Genomic DNA, 26,876 nt, shown 5'->3' on the forward strand with positions numbered 1-26,876 from the left:
GAAATAAGACCTGCAGGACCGTGACATGAATAACAGGAGACTGTGGCAGAGCCAGACCAAGAGTAGAACATCAGAGCCCCTAACAAGACCTTACTCTCAAACGAGAGAGGATGGACGCGCAAGAAGCCTGCACCCAAGACCTAGAGAACATCGGGATGCAGGGAAGAAGTCCCAGTCCATGAAAATGGACAGCAAGAGAACAGAGCTGCTCACGCAGCTGAGAACGACGCCAGATAAGAAGGTGGTCCCTAAACTTTCAAGAGACACGATGGGTCGATGATTTAGACTTGTAACGCCATAAAAGAGCCCGATCGGGACTGCGCTGCTGACTATTGCCCTTTGACAGGGCAGCTACAGCAACCGAGTAACCTGCCGTGCTCCTTGACCGTACGGATGACGCCTACACCAAAAGTGCCAGCACTGAAAGCTCGTGCTGCTCCTCGCCGGCCCTTGCCAGCGCCTCTACAGGCCCACAAACATTATCCAGCCTAGAGACTGCATAAAAGGCAGACCGCCCCAGGCTGCAACACTCTTGCCCAGCGTACACTGACCAGTAACGTCTCCCCCTTCACCTTCCCGAGAGAGACTGTTCCCAGGGAGCCCTCTTCCTCCCATCAATTTACTACACCCTCCCTGCAGTTTTCAGCCTTGTTCCCTCCTCGGCTGTGGTCCCTCAACTTAGCTCTCAAATGGCCAGAAATCAGATTACATCCTCAAAAGAACAACCCCATGCTAACTAAGGTGGCGCTTCCTCGCCCAGCTCCTCATCACCATCTGCAAAAAAAAAAACCCCAAAAATAAAACCTACCAAACAGCACCGCCCTTCAACATCACACCACTTACCACCAATCTCTTCCATGGCACTCTCCTCCTCAAAAGCGCCGCAGTGCTCTGCTCACCGGCTCCACTCATTGCCAAGAAGTCCGACGCCGCAACTGCCGCTCGTGGTGCTTCAGATGCTGAGAGACGCAAAGCTCAACTTACTTTTTCTGGGGTGTAGGTAGAAAAAAATAGGTGTCATACCAAGCTAACTAGAAAAGTATGTCATTACATGCAATGACAACATTATCAAAAACCACCTGCTTTAGCTTCCTACAAGAAAACAAATGCTCCAGGCTTCATTTCTAGCAAGACCATGCATGCTATCTAACTTCTACCACAGCTACGTTCTGGACAGGGCTGAATGACAAATGTAGCAGAACGTGGTGGCTCGCACACGTGGCCAACAGAGGCACGGAGCTCCTGGCACTGCGTCCTGGTGTCTGCTCTGTCAGGGAGGGCTCAGATGGACCAGCCACTCCTTGCTGGAGGCACCTGCCTGTGATTCACTCCTCAGTCCCCTCCAGCAGCCATGCCCAGGCGGCCCCCTTTACAGCTGGAGGCCCCTCATACAGCAGGGCCAGGGCCAGGGCCAGGCCCACCCTCTGCCTCACTGGACCCATCTGGGGCTGCCCCACCTCCAGCCCCAGCTGGAGCCCATCAGGAGCAGGGGCCCTTGCCAAAGCCCCACAGCACATCACCCCCTTCCCTGTGCCTGTCCTCAGCCATCAGCTCTGCACCCAGGGGCTGCAAACACATCCAGGGGCACAGAGGACGTCACAGACAGTGAGATACAGAACAGAAAAAAAAAAACAGTGACAGTACGCAAGACAAAGAGATAGAGAAAGAAAGATAAGAAAAGAAAGAGAGAGATAGAAAGGCAGAGGCACAGGGCAGGCATGCAGAGGCGCAAAGAAAAGCAGGCCAGAAAACAGGCTGGAGAAATTAGTTGGGGGGAGAAGACGGATGCAGATCAGGACAAAGAGATGGAAAAGGCAAAAACAGCAATGGGCCGCAGGACAGAGACAGAGGACAAACAAAGGAAGGAAAGGGAGCAGAACAAAAGTGCAGGGATACAAAACAAAAGGAAGCGGTAGAACAAGAGATTTAAAGGGAGAGAGAAAGGGGGAAGAGCATACAAGAACAGACAGAAGAGGAGAGGTAGAAGGAAACAATAACAACAACAACAAATCACAGCAGCTTGGGAAAGGTAGGGGTCACGGGAGCGGCAGGGAAGGACAGGGACGCACAAGAGAGGAGGCAGAGCCCCAGGGGCCGGGGACTCACCACAGCTCTCACTCCCGGCACTGCTGGGAGAATCTGACAGGTCAGATGCTGCTTTCTGCTTCTCTCCTCTTCTGTAACTCCGACCACTTGGCTGTCCTCCACCTAAGAGAATACGTGGGTGTCTTACAGCTCTTAGACAAAAAGCTTCCTAGACACGTAGCCACCCACCCACGCTCGCTCGCTCGCGCGCTATGTGGCCGTACCGTGCTTCAGGTTCCACGTACAGACTGTGCAGTGCGCACTGGCGGTCTGGCCTGCTGAAGAGTACAAAGAGGGATCCTTCCTCACCCGGAGAGGCAGGCTAGGCTCTCTCTGGCCTGCAGTGGGAGGCAGCTGCTGGCTGGCTGGCCTTTGGTTTCTTCTTCTTCTTTACCTTTCTGTGGCCTCTCCAGCTTCAGCTGCAGCAGCTCCTCTCCACAGGCAGTAAGCGCTCCATCCGTTCATTTTCGCTCCCGCACCACCAGGAGAGCGCAGCCGGGCAGAGACAGCCCACACAAGCCTGAGGCGAGTGCAGTCAACAGCATTCCCAAGGGAGGAACGGACAGCCACGGCCTCTGGGAGAGGGAAAGAAGAAGCAGCGACCGTTATTACCGCACGCGGCCCCTGGCCGGAGCGCCTGCTGCCGCAGGGGATTCTCCAGATACACTGAGGTCCCCCCTCGCAGCCTTCAGGGCAGGGCGTGGCCCGGTGCTACGGGACAGGCTTCAGGGGACGCGCCGGAGCGGCGGGCAGCTGCACGGGGCCGGGGGAGGCTCGGGGGGAGCTCTGGCGAGCTGGGGAGGTGCCCGGCGTCTCCGCCCGGGAGGGGGGGCCCCCTCCTGCCCCTCTTCCCTTCTCTCTGCTCTCGGGTCACTCCCCGGGGCTGCCCTCGCCCGGCTCGGCTCCGAGCGGGCGGCTTGAGGCTCCCCGGGCGGGCAGGAGACAGCGCTGCAGCCACGAAAGGGGCTCGCTCACCTCACGGGTGCCCTCGGTACTCACCCGTCACCGCCGCCGGGACCCGCCGGCCGCACACCGCCATGCTGCTCCCGGCCGCATGCGCAGTCCGAAGGCCGAACACAGTGCCTGCCGGGAGAAGGGCAGAGCACTGCGCATGCGCGACTCCCGAGCTGCAGTTCCCGCTTTCCGTCACCAGGTGGCAGCAGCCCCCCACCGCTCCGGGCCTGGGTGTTCAGCCGGACGAGCCACGGCCGGTTCCTCCTGACGTGCGGAAAACGGACTCCACAATCCGTAAGATTGTACAGTAGGTATGCTTATTCAGCGCTGGGCAGCACAGGGGGGTAGTCCCACCAAAACCGTGCGCGCCTTACGTGGCAACTCACTTTAAATTTATACAACCAAATGTTACATATACATCAAGTTTCACAATACGCCTAGACATATGCATGACCTATCCCCGCTTCGTATTAAAATTAGTCCCAAGGGGTCATTTTCATAAACTCCTCCTGTCTGGGCTTGCGCAGTGCCTCCTGATGGTGGTCGTCGGGGGTCGTGGGGATGAAGGCAGGTGACTCCTCTTCGTCACCGCTAGTAACCTTTTGTTCTTGCGCAAACTCAGTTATCCCTTGGCTTTCATTCAAGCTGCAGGGTCGGTTTTAGCTGGTTCTTGAAGCGACCCCCCTAGTCCTTACCGGGAACTGTCTTTCGTGAAGAATTGCAAGACTTTCTGCTTCAAATAGTTTGCACAATGGTTAGCAAATTATTAAGCAAGTAGTTAACAAAACATTAAGCACTATTTATCAACTTGATTCCTTAGGATGCACAGCAATAATTAATCAATGCCATATCTATTAAGATTTCTTTCACTCCTTCTCTCAGTCCCCCCTTTTCTAGAAAATTAGTAAATTCTTTTACTGCCAGCTATGTTCATCATTTGTAGATTTACCAGGATTACACAAACCTTAATCCACATTCTACCTTCTCAGTTTAAGCTTTAGGGGTCCCTGAACTTCAGAAGTCCAGAGTTTTTGTGGTGCCTTTTTTACCCTAGTGTGGTGTATCCAGGCATTCTGCTCTCTGATCTTGATTGCTGTAAAGGAGGTGAGGAGTACCTGGTATGGTCCTTCCCACTGTGGTTCCAAGGTTTTTTCTGCAAGAGACTTTACATATACATCATCTCCAGGTTGTATATCATGCACAGGTTCATCTAGACCTCTTCCCCGGGTCCCAATTACATGCTTTCCAATTTTATTGAGCTGTTTGCCCAATGCCACCATGTAGGAAGTCATAATTTCATCCCCAGCTTGCGTAGACATTCCCCTCTGTATTCCATAGGGTCGTCCATACAAAATTTCAAAGGGACTCAGTCCTTCCTTTGCCCTTGGTCTCGTTCGTATACGCAGAAGGGCTAAAGGGAGTGACTGAGGCCACGTTAAGTTTGCTTCTGGTCCCAATTTCACAATTTGCTGTTTGATTAAGTGATTCATTTTCTCTACTTGGCCACTCGACTGAGGGCGATACGGGGTATGAAGTTGCCAATCTATACCTAAATGGTGGCTGATTTGTTGCACTATTTTTGAGACAAAATGTGGTCCTCTGTCTGAGGATATGGTTGCTGGAACCCCAAAACGTGGTATTCTCTCTTGTACCAACACTTTAGTTACCTCCCGAGCCTTGGCTGTCCTAGTTGGGAACGCTTCTGGCCAACCTGAAAAGGTATCAGTTAATACCAGCAAATAGCGATACCCCCCTTTTCTTGGAAGTTCTGTAAAATCAACCTGCCATTGTTGTCCAGGCCCATTGCCCTTCCCAATCTGGCCCATTTCTGGTTTGGGAGTATTTTTTGGATTAGTCTGGAGGCAAAGGTCACACTGTTGAGTCACCTGTTCTCACTGTAGTATATAAGTTTCTAGCCACGATTTCCCTTATCAAATGTTTATACAGAGCCTCTGTTCCCCAATGCCTTTTTCTATGTTCCTCCCGTATCAAGTGCCACAGTAAACAAGAGGGAATAATTAGTCTTCCCTGTGGGGTATAAGCCCACCCCTCTTCATTATATGACCCTTCCAAGTCTGTGATAAGTTTCTGATCTTCCTTGGTATATTCTGGCTTACCTTCTAGAGAGATTTGCCTATCAGGAATTAGAGCCCCTTCTATTCTCACCTTCATTTTGGCCGCTTGTTTTGCCTCTCTGTCCGCCAGTTCATTCCCTTTCTCCAAATCGGAGCTCACTCTCTGCTGTGCCTTAATATGCATAATTGCCACTTTCTCAGGGAGCTGGACAGCTTCTAGTAGCTTCAAAATTTCTTCTGCATGTTTGATATTTTTTCCCTGGGAGTTCAATAGTCCTCTTTCTTTCCAGATTGCTCCATGTGCGTGCACAACTCCGAAGGCATATTTTGAGTCCGTGTCAATGTTCACAGTTTTGCCCTGGGCCAACTCCAGGGCTCGGGTTAGGGCAATTATTTCTGCCTTCTGTGCGGAGGCGTTCATGGGCAAAGGCCCTGACTCTATTACCTGCTGGCTGGTAGTGATGGCATATCCCGCGTGTCGATTGCCATTTAAGACATAACTGCTCCCGTCTGTGAACCAGTTTTCCCCATTTTCCATGGGGCTATCCTTCAGGTCTGGGCGGCTTGCATATGTTGCTTCGATGGTTTCCAAACAGTCATGGTGCACTGGTTCTCCTGTGTTCCCACCGAGAAAAGAAGCTGGGTTGACAATGTTAGTGACCACGATTTCCACATCGTCCTGTTCTACTAATACAGCTTGATATCTCAGGAACCTTTGTGGAGAGAGCCAGTGCCCACCCCTTTGCTTCCAGTACTGCTGATACTGTATGAGACACCAAAACAGTCATTTTCTGGCCCAGGGTAAACTTTCGGGCTTCCTGTATGTTCAGTATCACAGCTGCAACCGCCCGTAGGCATCCAGGCCAACCCTTTGCAGTGGCGTCTCACTGCTTAGAGAGATAGGCAACTGCCCGTCGATATGGACCCAGATCTTGTGCTAATATTCCCAGGGCAATACCCTGTTTCTCATGGGAGAAAAGAAGAAACGGCTTACTCACATCTGGGAGTCCTAAGGCCGGGGCCGACATCAACGCCTTTTTCAGTAGCTCAAAGGCTCGTTCGGTCTCTTTGTTCCACTCAAGGTGCTTCTGCTCAGTAGCTGTCAGAGCATACAGTGGTTTAACAAGCAGTCCATAATTATAGATCCACAATCGGCACCACCCGGTCATTCCCAGAAAAGTCCGTAACTCCTTTACTGTCTGAGGTCTCTGAGTCTGGCATATTGCCTCTTTGTGGGCCTGTCCCAAAGTTCTCTGCCCCGCACTAATTTCATAGCCCAAATAATTCACTTTACGCTGCATTACCTGGGCTTTCTTCTTGGAGACACGGTATCCCTGGAGTCCCAAGAAATTCAACAGACTCACCGTCCATGCCATACAGTCTTCCTCTGTTTTCGTGGCAATCAGGATATCATCTACATACTGCAACAATTTTCCTTCCCCAGATGGGGTTTCCCAGGATTCTAAGTCTTTTGCAAGCTGATTCCCAAAAATGGTAGGACTATTTTTAAATCCTTGTGGCAACACCGTCCAAGTGAGCTGGGTCTTCCGACCACTTTTAGGGTTTTCCCATTCGAACGCAAACAATTTTTGACTGGCTTCATGGAGAGGGAGGCAAAAGAAAGCATCCTTCAAATCTAAAACAGTAAACCAAATTAGTTCAGGTGTCAACACAGTCAGCAGGGTATATGGATTGGCCACTACTGGGTCGAGGTCCTCAGTTATCTTATTCACCGCCCGTAAGTCTTGGACCACCCTATATGACCCATCGGGTTTCCGAACAGGTAATATAGGGGTATTGAATTCTGACTCACACTCCTTTAATAGTCCTAACTGTAGAAATTTTTCTATCACCGGCCGGATTCCTTCTCTGTCTTCCTTCTTTAGGGGATATTGTTTAATTCTTACCGGTCGTCGGCCTTCCTTAACCTTAACTTCAACAGGTGGAGCACTTTTCGCCCTTCCAGGTACATCAGTAGCCCATACCCCCGGGTACACTTGGTTTAGGATTTCCTCATTAATTTTTCCTTCTGAGGGGAGACTGGTTAAGGTGAGACTCAATATCTGAATATATTGCTGATCTTTTACCTCCAGAGTAATTTCTCCTTTTTCAAATATAATTTTTGCTCCCAATTGTTCCAATAGATCTCTCCCCAAAAGTGCTTTCGGGGAGTTGGGCATATATAAAAATTTGTGGATACCCCATTGTTTTCCCAATTTGTATTTTAGAGGCTTACAAAAATATGCCTTTTCACTTTGGCCAGTCGCTCCTTTTACCATGACATAATCATTTCCCAGGGGCATCAAAGCTTGATTCAGAACCGAATATGTTGCCCCTGTATCTACTAAGAATTCTACTTGTTGTTGTTTTTCCCCTAGCTTAATTATAACCAGTGGATCCGCTAGGGTAGACTCCCCAGGTTCCCGTCAGTCTTCTATCACATGAGCTATCCTCACATTCGCCGGGATCCTCCGGCCTTCTTTCTTGTTCCTTGGGCATTCCTTTTTCCAGTGGCCAAAGCCCTTGCACATTGCACACTGATCCTTTTCCAACCCCAACCGAGGCTGATTTCGCCTACCTCTCCACTCCCCATCTCCCCGAACGACAGCCACCAACCTTCTTTGTCCCTGCCGATACCCTTCTTCTCTATTACTGAACACTCTCCAAGCCTCATCCAGCAAGATCTCTAAATTCCTGCTTTCCGCAGGAAAAAGCAACTTTTGAAGCTTTCGTCTTATGTCCCCCGTAGACTGACCCAGGAACAGAGCAGAGAAACTAGTTGCTGTATCCCTACCTCAGACCCCGGGTCCAGCGGCGTGCTACGACGCATCACATCCCTCAGTCGATCCAGGAATTCAGATGGAGACTCGGAAGGACCTTGTTTAATTGCATATAAGGCTGACCAATTTATAGTCTTAGGGATTGCCCGTTCCATCCCCTTCGAAATCCACTCCTGATATTCCTGCAATCTTTCCATATGTACTGACCTGTTTACCTCCCATTTCGGGTCCTGGAGGGGGAAGTGTTCCTTAACATCTCCCCCGGTAACTTTACAATAATCCTCGGCTAGATTTCCTGCCGTTTTTAAAATCAACTGCTTCTCCGTTTCAGTCATGTATTCTAATAGCAGCTGTATGTCTTTCCAGTCCGGATTATGTTGTTTTACAATGAACTGGAAATGTTTAGCCACACTTACCGGATCGCTTCTGTAATCTGTAGCAATTTTTCTCCACTCTCCCAAGTCAGCGGTGGAGAAGGGTACTTTAATTAACATTGTTCCGCCATCCGGCCCCACCGCCTCCCGGAGGGGTGCTTGTAAGATTGTCGGAGCAGATTTCTGTCTAGTACGGGAAGATACAGGGCTATCAGGGGGATTCGATGTCCCTCCCGAGTCTGCGTCCTGGTCCTGTGATCGGGGGGGAGGTTTAAACAAATCACTTAAATCTTGTTCTGGAACCTGGCGTACTTTATCTGCTTTCGTACACCTCTGCCCAATGCTGCATGATGAACAGCACCTTTTTAACCTGCCCCCACCCCCCTTGTTCTCCCGTTCGAGTGCGAGTACCATAGGGTCCTGCGGGGATATCATCCCACAGTCCCTTTGCCACTCTGGGTGATTTCGTAGGGTAAAAAACATATCTGCATACGACACCTCGTCCCATTTCCCTTCTCTTCTAAGAAACAACATAAGCTGCAACAAAGTATTGTAATCCAACGTTCCATTGAACGGCCACTTGACTTCACCCTCTAACTTATACAATGGCCACCACTGATTGCAATATTTAATAAGAGTCTTTTTACTTTCCGTACCTCCACCCCCGGCAATATCTTTCCAGTGGGCGAGTATGCAGCCCAGGGGGCTTTTCCTTAATATTCCCCCTTGAGTGTTGCCCATTTTATATTTCCTCTGTGAGAGGCTCTCAATGAATGATTCAAATTTAGACTAACTATTTCACTCCTCCACACCACACTTACAATCAATCACTCAACCACACTCTCTTAACCATACAGCACAGGGATCCCTCATTCATACCAGCCTTTTAAAGCAGCTGCAAAATGGTTGCAAGAACAAACTCACCTACTGATGTTAAACTATCTCCAAATCCGGGTTAAAGAGGCCCGCTTACCCTTCTCCTGCTTCTCATGTACCGATCATCAGCAGGTCCATCCTGGCTCCCAGCAATGGGATGCAGCGGTTACCTCGGACTCGCTCGATCTACCCCCAAGATCGCTAGCGGCCGCTCTATCGGTCAGCGAGTCCCCTTTGATGCTCCAAACTAACCTGGGTACCCAACCAACGGGGACTATGCTGCACGCCAGACGTCTCTGCGCGATTTACCAGCTGCCCCAGCCACGCGTACGACTTACAGGCCCCTACCATTAAACATACCGTTTGGTCCGCGGCTTCAGGAGGTCGTTGTCTGCTCCTGCGGTGAGCGGCTGGCAGCGGAGGCTCCTCCGAGGAAAGTGCTCGGGGCGCGCGTAGGGGCGTCCGCTCCGCAGTCGATCCCGCAGCCAAGCAGAGATCCTCCTGGCTGGCTCGCCAAACTGACGTGCGGAAAACGGACTCCACAATCTGTAAGATTGTAAAGTAGGTATGTTTATTCAGCGCTGGGCAGCACAGGGGGGTAGTCCCACCAAAACCGTGCGCGCCTTACGTGGCAACTCACGTTGGGGGTGGGGGGCACTGGGCACTTGGAGGCTGCTAAAAACAAAGAGCAGGGCACGGAACACTACAAGAGAAGAGAAGAGAGGCAGCTTGCAAGACAGAGGGGCGTAGCGAGAAAGCACGAGGCAGGAAACAGGATAGCGAGAGAAGGATGGGGACAGAGAAGGACAGGGAGCCTGACAGAGGTGGGCAAAGAAGCAGTGGAGAGAGGAAGAGAGGCAGCAGAAAGAGGGAGAGGGAGCGGGACAGAGACCAGCAAAGAAGGATGGGGAGCAGGATGGAGATGCAGGAAAAACCTGAGCTGGGCAGTACGACAGGGAGGTAAAGACAACTAGGTGCAGGAAGCGAGACCGAGAGAGATGGAGAAAGCTAAAGCCATAACAAGAACAGGGCAGAGAGGGAGGAATGAAACAACAGTGAAACAACAGGGACAGGACGCCAGGACATCAAAGGTTGGACAGAAGAGGTGACAGCAAGGGGACAACACAAAACAAATCATACAGCTGCATGCTTAGAGGGCAGAGAGGGAAGAATTAAGAAATAGGGTCAAGGAGCCTGAAAAAAAGAGAGAGCTGGAAAAAAAAACAAACAGTGTAGCAATGCATACAGAAAGAACAGGGGCAGAATGGAAAATCAGGTGCATCGGGGAGCCAGAGACGGCAAGCTGGATAAAGGAGAAAAGCGACAGGCTAGAGGGCACAGAGGGAGGAAATGGAAAACCAGAGACTGGGAGCTGGACAGAGAGAGAGGCAGAAATTAAATGGGCAAGTGCGACAGGCCACAGGGCAGAGAGGGAGCAATGGATAAATACGGACAGAGGACCAGGCAGAACACAATGTGAAATAATAGGAACACGACTGGCATACAGGGAAGAGGGAAGAATTAAAAAACGGGGACTGAGAAGCTAGACAGAGTGACATGGAGAAACAAAAAAATAACAGTGACGGCTTACCAGACAGATAGGGAGCCGCAGGCAGAGAGAGATGGAGGGGAAACAATCAAATAGCGTGCAGCTGCAAGACAGAGAATGTAGAATTTAAACTGAGCATTACAAGCAGGTGGGCTAGCTTTGTGGGTTTAGCCCCTAGCACCCATCGCTGTGCAGAAATTACAGAAATAAATACCTCTGCTCCGTGCGTAAGCCTGGCGTACTGCGCACTGGGTAAACAAACCCAGATTTGGGACAGCAAGAGGGATAGGGAGCAGGACAGAGAGATGGAATGGGAAAGGAAAAAATGCTGGGAGGCTGAACAAAGGCAAAGAGAAACAAAGACAGAAAGCAGGGCACGGGAACGGAAGCAAAACAAAATAGCGATGGCCTGCAGGACCGAGACGGAGAAATTAAAAAACAACCACGGGGAGCAGCACAGAATGACAGAGAGAGAATAAAGGAACAGAGAGCAGGACAGCTCTGGAGGAAAAATCAACTGTGATAGGCAGTGGGAGAGAGATACCAGAAAAGGAAAAAAACAGTGAGGGAAAGAGAAAGGAAAGAAGAGACACCCAGCTGAACAGGGGAATACAGTTAGAAAAGACAGGAGAGCAAACGGGACACAGAGAGAAAAACAGAAAATAAAGTAGGAGGAAGCAGGGCAACAGGACAAAACCAGGAAAAAATAGGAGTGAGATCTGGACAAAAAAGGGAAAAAAAAAAACTGACCAAGGAAAAGAGACAGAAAGAGGGACAGGGAGATGGCAGAGAAAAGAAACAGCAGCAGCAGGATGGAGATGGGAAAAAACCATCAACCTTAGATTGTCAGGAGGACAGAGAAGAACATGAATACAAGCAATGGCCTGCAGGACCGAGAGGGAGAAATTAGAAAACAACCACGGGGAGCAGCACAGAATGACAGAGAGAGAATAAAAGGACAGAGAGCAGGACAGCTCTGGAGGAAAAATCAACTGTGATAGGCAGTGGGAGAGAGATACCAGAAAAGGAAAAAAACAGTGAGGGAAAGAGAAAGGAAAGAAGAGACACCCAGCTGTACAGGGGAGCACAGTTAGAAAAGACAGGAGAGCAAACGGGACAGAGAAAGAAACAAACAGACAATAAAGTGGAAGGAAGCAGAGGAAAAGGACAAAAAGAGGAAAATAAATAGGAATAGGAGTGAGATCGGGACAAAATGGCGGGGGGGGAAACACTGACCAAGGAAAAGAGACAGAAAGAGGGACAAGGGAGAAGGCAGAGAAAAAAAATGGCAGCAGCCAGACGGAGATGGGGGTGGGAAAAAAACCTTGGATAGACAGCAGGACAGAGAAGAACATGAATATGAGCAAGGATCGGGACCTCATTGCACTCTATAGCTTCCTGAAGGCAGGTTGTGATGAACAGGGGTTTGGCCTCTTCTTCCAGGCAACAAGCAGGACCCGAGGAAATGGCCACAAGTTGTACCAGAGGAGGTTTAGATTGGACTTGAGGAAAAACTTTTTCTCCCAAAGAGCGGTCAGGCACTGGAACGGCCTGCCCAGGGAGGTGGTGGAGTCTCCGTCCCTGGCAGTGTTCAAGAGGTGGCTTGATGAGAAGCTACAGGATATGGTTTAGTAGCTGTGGCAGCAATGGTAGTGGGAAGACGGTTGGACTAGATGATCTTATAGGTCCCATCCAACCATGTGATTCTATGATTCTATGAAAGGGATATAGCAAGAAACGACAAGACAGGGAGCAAGACAGACAGAACAAAAAAGCATTGAAAGAGAGAGAGCATGCACTTGTGAGAGCCACAGGGGTTGGAGAGATAAAGATAGATCTCAAAAGAGCTACAAAGGCACATCAACTTAATAAAAAGGGCCAGGGAACAGCATGAAGGCCCAGAGACAGCAAGAGATGAACAGGACGGAGTGAGAGGCAGAATGGAAGAAAAACAGCAACACCAAGCAAGACAAAGGGATAAAGCAAGAAAGGGAAGGGAGGAGAGAGACAGGAAGGCAGGGACTCAGAGCGGCACGTACAGGCACAGGGAGGAAACAAACGCCAGAAAACAGACCAGAGAAACTGCAAAGAAAAAAAGAGAAGGATGCAGAACGGCACAAAGGGAAATAAAAGGAAAAAACAGCGATGGGCTGCAGGACAGAGCCAGAGGGTGGAAAAAAGGAAGAGGAGAGGGGAGAACAAGAGCCCAGATAGAAAAAGAAAGGGTGCTGTACAAGAAGAGAGAGAAGGGGAAAGAGAAAGACTGAGAAAACAAAAAAAGAATAGAACAAGAAGAGAGATACAGGGAAGCCAAGAAAATCACAGCAGCGTGAGAAAGAAAAAGGGAAAGAGAGGCAGCTGGGGGAGGGCCAAGGAGGCCCTGGGATGGAGAGGAGGGGAGAAGGGGCCCCGAGGGCCCGGGACTCACCGCAGCTCTCGGCGCTCCAGGGAGGGTTTGCCAGTTCAGACCCTTCTTTCTCTGCTCTTCCCTTCCTCTTCTGTCACTCCAGTTGCTTGACTGTCCCCAACCTAAGAAAAGAGGGGGATGCGTTACAGCTCTTAGGAGACAAAGCTCCCTAGAAACGCAGCCTCGCTCACCCAGTACTTGACCGTGCCCCCTTTTTAAATTATGTGTACAGACCCTGCGGCGCTCTTTGGCGATCTAGCCTGCTGCGGCCTTCAAAACGGGATCTTCCTCACCCAGAGAGGCAGGCTGTCTCTTGCACGCAGCACAGGCAGCTGCCGGTCAGACGGCCTTCAGTTACGTCTTCCGGAATACCGATCCACAGTGACAGGTGGCTGCCTTCGTCCGACCGGACTGCGCACCAGCTTGCGGCTTTGCCACCCCCTTGCCCTTGAGAGAGTGGCTACCTGGAGCGGCTCCACAACCACTGCTGCCCAAAACAGCAGAGGAAAAGGCACTAAAAAGCAACGACAAAGAACAAAGACAAACTGTCAAGACACTAGGAATGACATCGACAGCCTAAAGCATCAGCCAGGCAGGGCTTGCAGCTGACCTTGTGCCGCGGTTTAACCCCAGCCAGCAACTGTGCTCGCTCACTGCCCCCGACCCTGTGGGATGGGGAGAGACTCAGAAAGGTCAACGTGACAACTCTTGGGTCTTGAGATAAAAACAGTTTAATATTAAGGAAAAAAACAACCACCACTGGTAAGGAAAAGCGGAACAAAAAAAAAAAATACAGCAAAAGAAAACCCAAGACATGCAAAACTGATACAAATGAACACACTTGTAAGTTTCTAATGAAAACATTTAGAGTGTTTTCATTTTAGAATGGAAACAATCTCCATAAAAGTTGGGGGTGGGGGCACTGGGTAAGTTGGGGAACACAGGCAGCAACCCGAGGATACCGAGACAGAGGGGTCATGGGGAGGCAGCGCCAAAAAGGGGGGCGTCGAACAGGGACACAAAACAAGAGTGCAGGGCACGCAACGGGCAAAACACAGGGGAAAAAAAACTCACAAGGGAGGAAAACCTCACACGGTGGGGGGGTGTTTTAGTGAAAAGCATTTGCAAGTGATACAGGGAATTAACGGTCTGCTAAATATTGCTTGATTTAGAAGACTGACTGTCTGCATACTGCTTGATTTAGGAGACTAACTGTCTGCTAGACAATGCCTAACAATCCTCTTTGCCTTGAAACTCACTTAAGCTTATCAGGGACTGGTACTTGTCAAGAAACTGGTATTCAGTCAAGGACTAATATGTCAAGCAAAGGACATGATAACAGGAGTCGTTCAGAAACTGCTGAAATCCCCAAGTGAAAGGAGAGCATGGGTGAATGACTGAAGTTCATCTAGAGGAAGATCAGACCCCTGAAGAAGTAAACGACCACCAGAGACAGATCTGAAATGCTAACGCAAGTGGTTTTTTAATAACCCCGCCTCGCTTATGCACATGTATGTCTGTATTGTGCAATCCTAGGAATGTGTGTACCTGCACCGGATACATTTTTGGTAAAATGTGCTGTCAGTGTGCGTGCTTTTGGAGAAGCAATCCCCCACGCACCCGGTGCCAAACAAACATGCCTGCTTTATAACTCTCTCCGAGTTGTAGAGTTTGATCCACGCGTCAGGAGGGCTGAGAAACACAGAGCGGGACAGTGGGGACGGATACGAGGGAGAGACGGACACGCAAGGACAAGGGGTACGTGCGGGAAGAAAGGTGCGTAAGGATGACCTATAGCAGGGAGTCCACGCAGGACAATCCACAGCACGTAACTCACCCGGCATAACCTGCACGAGATGACCCACACCGGCCAATGGACCCACACTGCGTAATCCCCAGCGAGAACCCCTCCGTCTCCCACTGGGTCACACCAACTATCCCCAAATTGAGTGGCTTTTTTTTTTTTCCTTGTCCAGAATATTTTTTTTCCCATGGCCAGACTATGCTCCAGACCACACCTCATTTGATTTGTCCTGTGTCTGAATATTTAGTTAAAAGACTACAGAAGGAAAATCACCACATTCTTAACATTCACTCTAAAATCCATGCGGCAAGTCCCTTAGGAAAAATGCAGTCACGCATCGCAGACGTACCTTGTACTTGCAGACCGCTGCGGCTCCTTTCCATCCATCTCGTACTTTCACGGCCAAGGAAAGGGCGACCACGGTGAAACGCTGGCAGCAGACATTCAGCAGAGAGAGGGAAAAACCCCTTAGTTTGAAGCTAGGCAGGAATCTAACTCTTCCTTTTGGGGCGAGGTTTCTCAGGACTAAAACCACGTGAAGGACAGAGTATCTTGCAGCACCTTTGGTACAGCTGCTGATACCGGCCTTTAAAGCTTTTGCATTTTTCAGACACCCAGGCCTTTTTTTGACTCATTGGCAGCTTTAGTTTCACTCGAACCGCTGTCCTACATACAGGCAGGGGACAGACACAGATGCCTACATACATTTTCTCAACCCTAAGTACAGCCGAGATCTCCTCACCCTCTATGTGCCAAGTTGAATATTTGTTTGTTAAGGAGCACAGCAACACTTCTGTCCTCGTGAACTGCCTCCGAGCAGAGGAGGGCTCTGGGATTTCCTGGACGCCAGTGCTCCCGCTTTCACTGTCAACTCCGCACGGCCACCCACCGGAAAAAAGGCCTCAAAATAACGAACGTCAGACGATTGCTGCCACACCAAAAGTGCCAGCACTGAAAGCTCGTGCTGCTCCTCGCCGGCCCTTGCCAGCGCCTCTACAGGCCCACAAACATTATCCAGCCTAGAGACTGCATAAAAGGCAGACCGCCCCAGGCTGCAACACTCTTGCCCAGCGTACACTGACCAGTAACGTCTCCCCCTTCACCTTCCCGAGAGAGACTGTTCCCAGGGAGCCCTCTTCCTCCCATCAATTTACTACACCCTCCCTGCAGTTTTCAGCCTTGTTCCCTCCTCGGCTGTGGTCCCTCAACTTAGCTCTCAAATGGCCAGAAATCAGATTCCATCCTCAAAAGAACAACCCCATGCTAACTAAGATGGCGCTTCCTCGCCCAGCTCCTCATCACCATCTGCAAAAAAAAAAACCCCAAAAATAAAACCTACCAAACAGCACCGCCCTTCAACATCACACCACTTACCACCAATCTCTTCTATGGCACTCTCCTCCTCAAAAGCGCCGCAGTGCTCTGCTCACCGGCTCCACTCATTGCCAAGAAGTCCGACGCCGCAACTGCCGCTCGTGGTGCTTCAGATGCTGAGAGACGCAAAGCTCAACTTACTTTTTCTGGGGTGTAGGTAGAAAAAAATAGGTGTCATACCAAGCTAACTAGAAAAGTATGTCATTACATGCAATGACAACATTATCAAAAACCACCTGCTTTAGCTTCCTACAAGAAAACAAATGCTCCAGGCTTCATTTCTAGCAAGACCATGCATGCTATCTAACTTCTACCACAGCTACGTTCTGGACAGGGCTGAATGACAAATGTAGCAGAACGTGGTGGCTCGCACACGTGGCCGACAGAGGCACGGAGCTCCTGGCACTGCGTCCTGGTGTCTGCTCTGTCAGGGAGGGCTCAGATGGACCAGCCACTCCTTGCTGGAGGCACCTGCCTGTGATTCACTCCTCAGTCCCCTCCAGCAGCCATGCCCAGGCGGCCCCCTTTACAGCTGGAGGCCCCTCATACAGCAGGGCCAGGGCCAGGGCCAGGCCCACCCTCTGCCTCACTGGACCCATCTGGGGCTGCCCCACCTCCAGCCCCAGCTGGAGCCCATCAGGAGCAGGGGCCCTTGCCAAAGCCCCACAGCACATCACCCCCTTCCCTGTGCCTGTCCTCAGCCATCAGCTCTGCACCCAGGGGCTGCAAACACATCCAGGGGCACAGAGGAGGTCACAGACAGTGAGATACAGAACAGAAAAAAAAAACAGTGACAGTACGCAAGACAAAGAGATAGAGAAAGAAAGATAAGAAAAGAAAGAGTGAGATAGAAAGGCAGAGGCACAGGGCAGGCATGCAGAGGCGCAAAGAAAAGCAGGCCAGAAAACAGACTGGAGAAATTAGTTGGGGGGAGAAGACGGATGCAGATCAGGACAAAGAGATGGAAAAGGCAAAAACAGCAATGGGCCGCAGGACAGAGACAGAGGACAAACAAAGGAAGGAAAGGGAGCAGAACAAAAGTGCAGGGATACAAAACAAAAGGAAGCGGTAGAACAAGAGATTTAAAGGGAGAGAGAAAGGGGGAAGAGCATACAAGAACAGACAGAAGAGGAGAGGTAGAAGGAAACAATAACAACAACAACAAATCACAGCAGCTTGGGAAAGGTAGGGGTCACGGGAGCGGCAGGGAAGGACAGGGACGCACAAGAGAGGAGGCAGAGCCCCAGGGGCCGGGGACTCACCACAGCTCTCACTCCCGGCACTGCTGGGAGAATCTGACAGGTCAGATGCTGCTTTCTGCTTCTCTCCTCTTCTGTAACTCCGACCACTTGGCTGTCCTCCACCTAAGAGAATACGTGGGTGTCTTACAGCTCTTAGACAAAAAGCTTCCTAGACACGTAGCCACCCACCCACGCTCGCTCGCTCGCGCGCTATGTGGCCGTACCGTGCTTCAGGTTCCACGTACAGACTGTGCAGTGCGCACTGGCGGTCTGGCCTGCTGAAGAGTACAAAGAGGGATCCTTCCTCACCCGGAGAGGCAGGCTAGGCTCTCTCTGGCCTGCAGCGGGAGGCAGCTGCTGGCTGGCTGGCCTTTGGTTTCTTCTTCTTCTTTACCTTTCTGTGGCCTCTCCAGCTTCAGCTGCAGCAGCTCCTCTCCACAGGCAGTAAGCGCTCCATCCGTTCATTTTCGCTCCCGCACCGCCAGGAGAGCGCGGCCGGGCAGAGACAGCCCACACAAGCCTGAGGCGAGTGCAGTCAACAGCATTCCCAAGGGAGGAACGGACAGCCACGGCCTCTGGGAGAGGGAAAGAAGAAGCAGCGACCGTTATTACCGCACGCGGCCCCTGGCCGGAGCGCCTGCTGCCGCAGGGGATTCTCCAGATACACTGAGGTCCCCCCTCGCAGCCTTCAGGGCAGGGCGTGGCCCGGTGCTACGGGACAGGCTTCAGGGGACGCGCCGGAGCGGCGGGCAGCTGCACGGGGCCGGGGGAGGCTCGGGGGGAGCTCTGGCGAGCTGGGGAGGTGCCCGGCGTCTCCGCCCGGGAGGGGGGGCCCCCTCCTGCCCCTCTTCCCTTCTCTCTGCTCTCGGGTCACTCCCCGGGGCTGCCCTCGCCCGGCTCGGCTCCGAGCGGGCGGCTTGAGGCTCCCCGGGCGGGCAGGAGACAGCGCTGCAGCCACGAAAGGGGCTCGCTCACCTCACGGGTGCCCTCGGTACTCACCCGTCACCGCCGCCGGGACCCGCCGGCCGCACACCGCCATGCTGCTCCCGGGCGCATGCGCAGTCCGAAGTCCGAACACAGTGCCTGCCGGGAGAAGGGCAGAGCACTGCGCATGCGCGACTCCCGAGCTGCAGTTCCCGCTTTCCGTCACCAGGTGGCAGCAGCCCCCCACCGCTCCGGTCCTGGGTGTTCAGCCGGACGAGCCACGGCCGGTTCCTCCCTCCCGTTCGCGCCGTCCGCAGCCGGTCACCCCTTCCCGGGGCACGGCTGCCCCTTCCCCCCGCGCAGCCTGGGCAGTGACATTTGTGGCCTCTGTACCAAAAAGCGTCCCCGTGGGAGGGGGAGAGAATGAGAAGGGTGAAAGTGAGGAAACTCGCGGGTTGAGATGAAAACAGTTTAACAATTAAGAAGAAACAAACCACCACCAATACCCCTTGTGAGGAAAGGAGAGAACAATAAATGCCCAGAAAGAGAAGTGATAAAACTGAAAACAATTGCAAATTATCAATTAAAACAACTGAGATGCAGTGAGGTGCAGGGAAGCAGGTGGGAGGTTTCAGTTTGGGGGTGGTGGGGGGCAGGCATCACCCCAGGGTCTGCAGGCAGAGGGGTTACGGGGGGCAGGGTCAAATACGGGGAGCAGAGCAGGGGGGGAGGGGGGAGTGCGGGCATGAGACAGGAGGGCAGGGGTTGCGAGGGGGGGGGGGGTGCGGAGAAATACCAAAAAACCTCAAAGAGCTAAGGGGAGGGACCAAGGGAGCCAGACACAGAGAGAATGATACAGACAAAAGCGGGCTATGGCACAGAAAGGGAAGAAATTAAAACAAAGGGACAGGGACCTGGAGTAACTTAATCTAATGTAAGAAAGAAAAGGTGTGTGTAGGACACAGGGCAGAGAGAGAGGAACTGAAAAATCAGGGACATGGACCTGGACATAGAGAGATAGGGGGGTGGGAACTGTGAAAGGCTAAAAGGCAGATGAGGAGAAATTTTGAAAGTTGTGATAGGAAGACAGACAGATAAATGGAAAAAAAATGGGCAGCAGAGAGAAAAAGAAAGCAAAGAGGTAGAAAGAGAGAGGGAGAGGTATAGGGAAGTAAAAAAAACCTACAGCAGTGAGAGAAAGAGAGGGAGAGGCAGGGGGTGTTACCGAAATCCGGAATAAAACTCCTTAACAGCAACGAGAAGTTAAGAAGCAGGCACTTCTTTATTGCAGCGCTGGGCGCACGGGGGATCACTCCACCTAGCGTGCGCACCCATTTGATCAGCAGCACGGGTTAAATACACATTAATTATACATATTCATTAAATTCCAAAAAATAATATGCATAAACATAAATTTTCTGAGAAACCATTACATCATTTCCCTACCCACTCGCGCATGCCCAGTCTTTTGAGTCGAGGGTCTTTTGGTGGTCTTGGTGGTCGTCAAAACGCCCCCTCCTCGAATTCGCTGGTCAAACTCCTCCTTGAAATCTCCATATCTGGTCTTGAGAACAGGTCGCGGTGCTGCTTGATTTTCCTGGCTCCAAAGTGATGGCTCAGGGCCTGTTTCTGCAGGTGGTGTTTGGGGGTGTTTGGGACTTACCATTGTATTAAAGATATGCTAGGCTAGCTTCTAACAAATGCGTATTATAAGATCTCTAGGGTCCCACTCCCTTTAGGAACAAACGAATTTTATGAAGATTTAACCTATGTGACTACAGTTCTATAGTTAGCAAGAATCACCTCATATTGATATTTAATTTTCAATGTTTATGTCATGTAACATTTCCCCCCTTTGAGACTTATTTAATTTTTTTTCAATAAGTCTCATTTACTTATAACTAATCTCCATAATCAGTAAACCAAAAAGTATTATTAACATTACTAATAAAATTCCTTTGATAGATTTCATTATTTTTGATATGATTTTGTCTAATTCATTAAAAATGAGAGACTGTTAACTTTAAATGACATGTTTCTTTAGAAATCCATTGTTTCTGTTTTGGAGGCTGTGCTTCTTGACTCTCAAATAATGAATCCAAGAATCAATATCTTCAAATTTAGGGGCTGTATATATTGCTAGAAGCACCTGATATGGTTCTTTCCATTTTTATTGAAGAGTTTCTGATTCCCAAATTTTCAGGTACACATAATCTCCTGGTTAAAAATGATGAACTGGGGAATCTAAAGAAAGAGGCTCTGTGGCAGTTCCATATCCATATCAGAGTTCTTCCAAGGGATATCAAATACAATTCCATTTCATTATCCCCAGTAGCAGTCACATTTTGAATAAGGGTTAGAGTCTGATAAGATTTTCCATACATTAACATATGGACTAATTTTAGTCCTAGATCTGGATTGAATCTTGATTCTCGGAAGTGCTTAAGGAAGAGCATGAGGCCATTTTAAAGATATTTTCTGACAAATTTTACTTGTCTATTAGATTGTGGCCTTCAAGGAGTGTGTAAATTCAATTTGATTCCCAGAATTTTCCTCAATATTTGAATAATTTCAGACACAAAATGAGGACCTCTATTTGATTATATTCTTTTGGGGATTCCAAACCATGATATTATTTCTTTTAACATATTTTTAGCCACTTCTCTTGCCTATTGGTGCGACAGGAAAAGAAAATCTTTTGGCCATATTTACTAATACCAATAGATATCTATATCCATTTTGTTGTGGCAATTCTGAAAAATCAATCTGCCAATAATTTTCAGGCAAGTTTCCCATATATATGGTTCCTGGGGGTGGTTATTTAATATTTCTCGGGTTATTCTTTAAACAAGTTTCACACTTTTTGTTACTGATTTTATTAGCTTTATCATCCTAACACTAATCACCTGTCTTCTTAAATCACTGATCATTGCCTCTGTTTCCCAATGAATTTTTCTATGCTTTTAGCTTTGATTGTGGTGAGACCACAACTTGATTTTTAGGACTAATGATCATTTTTCATATTTATTTGAATTGATTTAGCTAATTCCAAATCAACCTTACTGTAGTTTGGGGTTTGTTGCTCAAATTTCACTTCTTTAACTGGTATTATTGTCATGATGCCTTTTTCTGCTCTCTCCTTTGCCTTTTTATTGACTAATTTATTTCCAATATTCACTGGGAAATTCCCAAATTGGTGGGCTTTGCAGTGCATTATTGCAACTTCTTTGGGTTTCTGCACCACTTGGAGCAATTGCAGAATTTCTTCTTGGTGTTTCATGGATGTTCCTTGTGCTGTCAGCATTCCTCTTTCTTTCCATGTGGCTCCATGGGCATGTACTACTCCAAAAGCATACTTTAAATCAGTCCATATATTCACTTTTTATGTTCTGTCCATTTTAGGGCTTTTATGAGGGCTAGTTATCAATTCCGCCTTTTGTGCTGAGGTGTTCACTGAGAGCGGCTTTGCATCAATAACAGAGTTTGTTATTGTTATTGTATATCCAGCCAATCTTCTTCCATTTCTCACGAGGCTGCTTCCATCAGTACATATCTCGAATTCTGGGTCAGGTATGTTCACTCTTCTGTTACTTCTGCTGGAATAAACTTGTTTGATGGTCTGTAGACAGTCATGACTTAGAACTTCTTCTTCTATTGAACTTAAAAAGATGGCAGGATTTATTGTTGTAGTTGTTTTTGATTTGACATCATCTTGTTCCAACAGGACAATTTGATGTTTGAGCATCCTGCTTGGGGATAACCAGTGTCCTCCTTTCTGTTCCAGAACAGAAAGTACCATATGCGGTACATAAGCTGTTCTTGGGTGTCCCGTTGTCAGCTTACAAGCTTCTTAAGTCAGGAGGACAGTTGCTGCTACAGCCCATAGACAACCTGGTCATCCTTAGCTAACATTGTCCAATTGTTTGGAGAAATAACCAACCGGTCTTCTTCATTCTCCATTTTTCTGAGAAAGCATTCTTCTGAGGGCCGAATGTTGTCTTTCATGAACAAACAGTTCAAAGGGTTTGGTTAAATCGGGCAACCCTAGAGCAGGAGTGAACATCAGAGCTACCTTTACATTCTGGAATGCCTTTCGAGCTTCAGGTTCTCACACAAGGGGTCCCTCCTTCAATTCCTTTAATCCACAGGTGACACCAGCCAGCCATTCCCAGAAATGTTTGCAGCTCCTTAGCTCCTTTTGGCTCCGGCATTTGGCAAATTGCCTCTTTTCTCTCATTTCCCAGTTGTCTTTGTCCCTGTGTGATTTCAAATCCCAAATACATGACAGTCTCTTTTCCAATCTGTGCTTTCTTCTTGGAAAATCTGTTATCACTTTGGCCCAAGAAATTTAGCAGGTTAGTAGTCAAGTTGAAATATTCTTCTCTGGTTTCTGTGGCTATTAAAATATCATCTACATATTGCAACACCAGTCTTTCAGGATAAATTATTTTGCATGTTTCTAATTCCTTAGCCAATTGATTTCCAAAGATCATTGGGCTATTTTTAAATCCTTGAGGTAGCACTGCCCAGGTGAGCTGAGTCTTCTGCCCAGTTGTGGGATTTTGCAGTTCAAAGGCAAAATATGCCTGACTATTTTTGTCAAGAAGAATACAGAAAAAGGCATCCTATAAGTTCAATACAGTGAACCACTTGTGATTTTCTTTTAAAGCTGTCAACAAGGATACAGGTTTGCCACTAAGGGGTGAATATCTTGAACTATTAAATTTATTGCTATTAAAATCTTGTACTAACCTATATTCCTCACTTTCTGGCTTTTTCACAGGTAAAATGGGAGTATTGAATTCTGATTCACATTCGACTAATAGTCGATATTTTTTTTAAAAATTTTCAATCATTTTCTCAAGGCCTCTTCTAGCTTCTAATTTTAAAGGGTACTGGTTTTGTCTTACCAGTTTGGTGCTCTCCTTTAGAAAAATCTTTACCGGTTCTGCTGCTTTTGAATGTCCGGGAACTTCGCCAGCCCACACCAAAGGGTTACTGCATTGTCCACTTCTTGAGGGATTTCATATGGCTCTGAAGTTGTCTGCAACATAAAAATTCTTGCCTCTCTGGCTTTTGATTAGGGTATATTTAATTGAATGTCACAGTTTTAAAAATTAATTTGTGCTTTCAATTTGCTCAATAAATCTCTCCCCACTAAGGCAACAGGACACTCTGGCATGTATAAAAATTAGCCAGTTCCCCATTTTTACCCACCTTAAAGTTAAGGATTGAATGAAAAAATTATTTTCAGCTTTCCCTGTGGCACCAATTTTGTCTACATGCTTTTTACTCAATTTTCTTCTACCAGTACTTAAAATGAATAGCTCCAGTATCAAAATAGAAAATCCATGGTTTGGGTCCCCAGCTGGATTGTAACCAGGGGTTCTGCTGGGGAATTCTCCCCCAGTCCTCTTTGCACCTCTGACAAAGGCATCTGCTGTGCTGCCAGTTTTTTGTTTCTTTTTCAGAATAAGGACATTCATTTTTCCAGTGCCACCATGCTTCACACTTTGCACACTGATATTCCCAATCTCTCTCCTACTGCAGTTATTTTATCCATTCCTCTACCACACCCCGACCTCATCCCCGGTTTGTTCCCCTACTGCTTGTCGAAGTGGTAGGGGGGGCAAGGCTTGAGCCGCTCCTTGTTCTATCTGGTCTTGTCAGCTTCCAGTTCTCCCTGCAATAGGACTGAAACCCTCATAATTCAACTGTCCCACTCTACAGCTCCCACCGGGGGTTCGGTGTTCTGGCCCCTTTTTCTACTGTTTCATTTGTTAAACCTGCATCAACACTTCCAGACCACACATAAAGATAATACAGAAATTTAACACATGAATTCTATGTTTTCCTCTTCAGTTCCACATTTTAAACATCACTTTCTATACTACAAGCCAGGATCTTTTCAACCTTTTTTTTTTTTTTTTTTTTTTTAATGCCAAAACCATCGGATCCTTGGGGACGTATCTGCAATCTTTCTGCCACTTGGGATGATTTCCCAAAGTAAAGAACAAATCAACATCGGGGACCACATCTCACTTTCCTTCCCTTCTACAAGATAACATCAACTGTAAAATATTGGATCAATTTTTTTTTTTTCTAGTTACTGGGTCTCCCCTTATATCCTCCCAATGTTTAAGAACACATCCCAGTGGAGACTTCATTAATATTTCCCCTACCATTGAGGTAGACATAGAAGATATGTGTTTTCCCATATTTCACAAAGGAGTTTTTGGTACCAAAAAGACAATAACACTGTTCTACAAACAAAGTCAATCCCGTCACCAAGAAAAGTTTAAAACCCCAAATGCAATACTGTATATCATTCAAGTCCCTACACTGCAACACATGCATACAGCCTTAAAAACAAAACAAAACAAAACAAAACAAAACGCACTGAAGCAACAATTAGCAGCTTGTAAATCACTTCTAAAACACCCTGGGGCCCCTTTCCAAGCTATGTACAAATCTTACCAATACTCCCCATACTCTTACTCTTAAACAATTTAGACTAAATGCCAAATACCAGATAAATGCAAATGACAATTGTCCCAAATACAAAAACCAAACAAATGCAAATGACAACTGTCCCAAATACACAAATGTCCAACCCAGCAATAGCTTTCGCTTATGACTTACGGGCAGACGCCTAGGCTTCCAAACCAAACGGGTACCCTCTAAGCCCCAACCCTGCGAAGCTTTCGCCGCGCCTTACGGGCAGGCTATCCAGAGCAGACAGATTTCAAAGAAGAAGTGCCTTACCCTTTTCTCCAGGGAACGTTGCGAGGAGCTTTGTGAGTCGAGAGCGATGGGTCTCCACGAGAATACCTCGGTGCCGGCTGGAGTTCGATCAACACTCGATCTCGTTCAGTCTCACTCGCAAGGTCCCATCTGGGTCGCCAAAACTGTTACCGAAATCCGGAATAAAACTCCTTAACAGCAATGAGAAGTTAAGAAGCAGGCACTTCTTTATTGCAGCGCTGGGCACACGGGGGATCGCTCCACCTAGCGTGCGCACCCATTTGATCAGCAGCACGGGTTAAATACACATTAATTATACATATTCATTAAATTCCAAGAAATAATATGCATAAACATAAATTTTCTGAGAAACCATTACATCATTTCCCTACCCACTCGCGCATGCCCAGTCTTTTGAGTCGAGGGTCTTTTGGTGGTCTTGGTGGTCGTCAAAACGCCCCCTCCTCGAATTCGCTGGTCAAACTCCTCCTTGAAATCTCCATATCTGGTCTTGAGAACAGGTCGCGGTGCTGCTTGATTTTCCTGGCTCCAAAGTGACGGCTCAGGGCCTATTTCTGCAGGTGGTGTTTGGGGGTGTTTGGGACTTACCATTGTATTAAAGATATGCTAGGCTAGCTTCTAACAAATGCGTATTATAAGATCTCTAGGGTCCCACTCCCTTTAGGAACAAACGAATTTTATGAAGATTTAACCTATGTGACTACAGTTCTATAGTTAGCAAGAATCACCTCATATTGATATTTAATTTTCAATGTTTATGTCATGTAACAGGGGGATGAGGATGCAGAAGAGGGATGAAACAACGCTGCTGGTCCAGGACCCATTGCTTCTCCTGCTCTCAGCTCTGCTGCGAGAATTTGACGGTTTGGATGAGTTTTTCTCTCTCTCTCTCTCACCCCACCCTCCCTTCCTCCGCTGTACCTCTGGTCACTTCACTGTCATCCACTTAAGAGAACAGATTGGCGTCTTACACTCTTACAGTAGGCTTTGAGGACACACAGCCTCACGCGCACACACGTGCCTGTCCTGCGCTTTCGGTTGCATACAGACCCTGCGGTGCATGTTGCCAGTCTGGCCTGCCGCCGGCCACGAAGAGGAATTCTTCCTCACCTGGAGAGGGAGGCTCCCTCTGGGCTGCAGCAGGAGGCCGATACCAGTCAGACGGCATTTGTTTTTTTCTTCCTTACCTTTCACCAGCCTCTCCAGCTTCCCGCTGCAGCAGCTCCTGTCCACAGCCAGTAAGTCCTCCCATGGCTCGCACTGGCCCCTCCACGGCCACCCGGGGCAGGGCAGCACCAGCCCCTCCAGCAGCACCCACCCCTTTACAGGGAGGGGCCGTCTCCACCACCCTCACTGCCCGCACCTGGGGCTCCTCCAGCCCCAGCCCACAGCTGGAGCCCGGCAGGAACTGGGGGCCATCGCCTGACCCCCACACTGCATCACCTCCTCCCCTGGGCTCCTCACCTCCCATGGCCCCGGGCAAAGGGAGCAGAAACGCAGCCATGAAGTCAAAGGAGACAGCGAGTGTTTATTCAGTCACGCACATAAGTCCGAGCAGCGAGTCTGCTCTGGAGCTTGCAGCCTCCGATCCCCTCTCCGTGTCACTGGAACGACTGCCAAGTCATTCCAGGAGCCACGCTCGTTGGTTCGGCAGGGAACGTACGGTGG

At 48.9% G+C, this 26,876-nt stretch overlaps 2 long non-coding RNA genes across 3 annotated transcripts; both read right to left on the minus strand.

Annotated features, from left to right (window-relative positions):
• Positions 1–877: 877 nt before the first annotated feature.
• Positions 878–2,654, minus strand: LOC147596041 (uncharacterized). Of its 2 annotated transcripts, none has more exons than XR_015261650.1 (3): positions 2,424–2,654; positions 2,107–2,208; positions 878–989 (listed from the first exon to the last, which is right to left on the minus strand). It is a non-coding gene; the product is annotated as an uncharacterized LOC147596041 (long non-coding RNA). The 2 variants fall into 2 exon arrangements; XR_015261649.1 differs by lacking the exon at positions 878–989 and adding an exon at positions 1,201–1,267.
• A 10,633-nt stretch (positions 2,655–13,287) lies between these two features.
• On the minus strand, positions 13,288–18,482 carry LOC147596042 (uncharacterized). The gene is made up of 3 exons (XR_015261651.1): positions 18,187–18,482; positions 17,914–18,094; positions 13,288–13,614 (listed from the first exon to the last, which is right to left on the minus strand). It is a non-coding gene; the product is annotated as an uncharacterized LOC147596042 (long non-coding RNA).
• Positions 18,483–26,876: the final 8,394 nt, after the last annotated feature.

Source organism: Chlamydotis macqueenii, unplaced genomic scaffold (genome assembly GCF_036417535.1).
Source record: "Chlamydotis macqueenii isolate bChlMac1 unplaced genomic scaffold, bChlMac1.mat HAP1_SCAFFOLD_301, whole genome shotgun sequence".
Classification (NCBI taxonomy): domain Eukaryota; kingdom Metazoa; phylum Chordata; class Aves; order Otidiformes; family Otididae; genus Chlamydotis; species Chlamydotis macqueenii.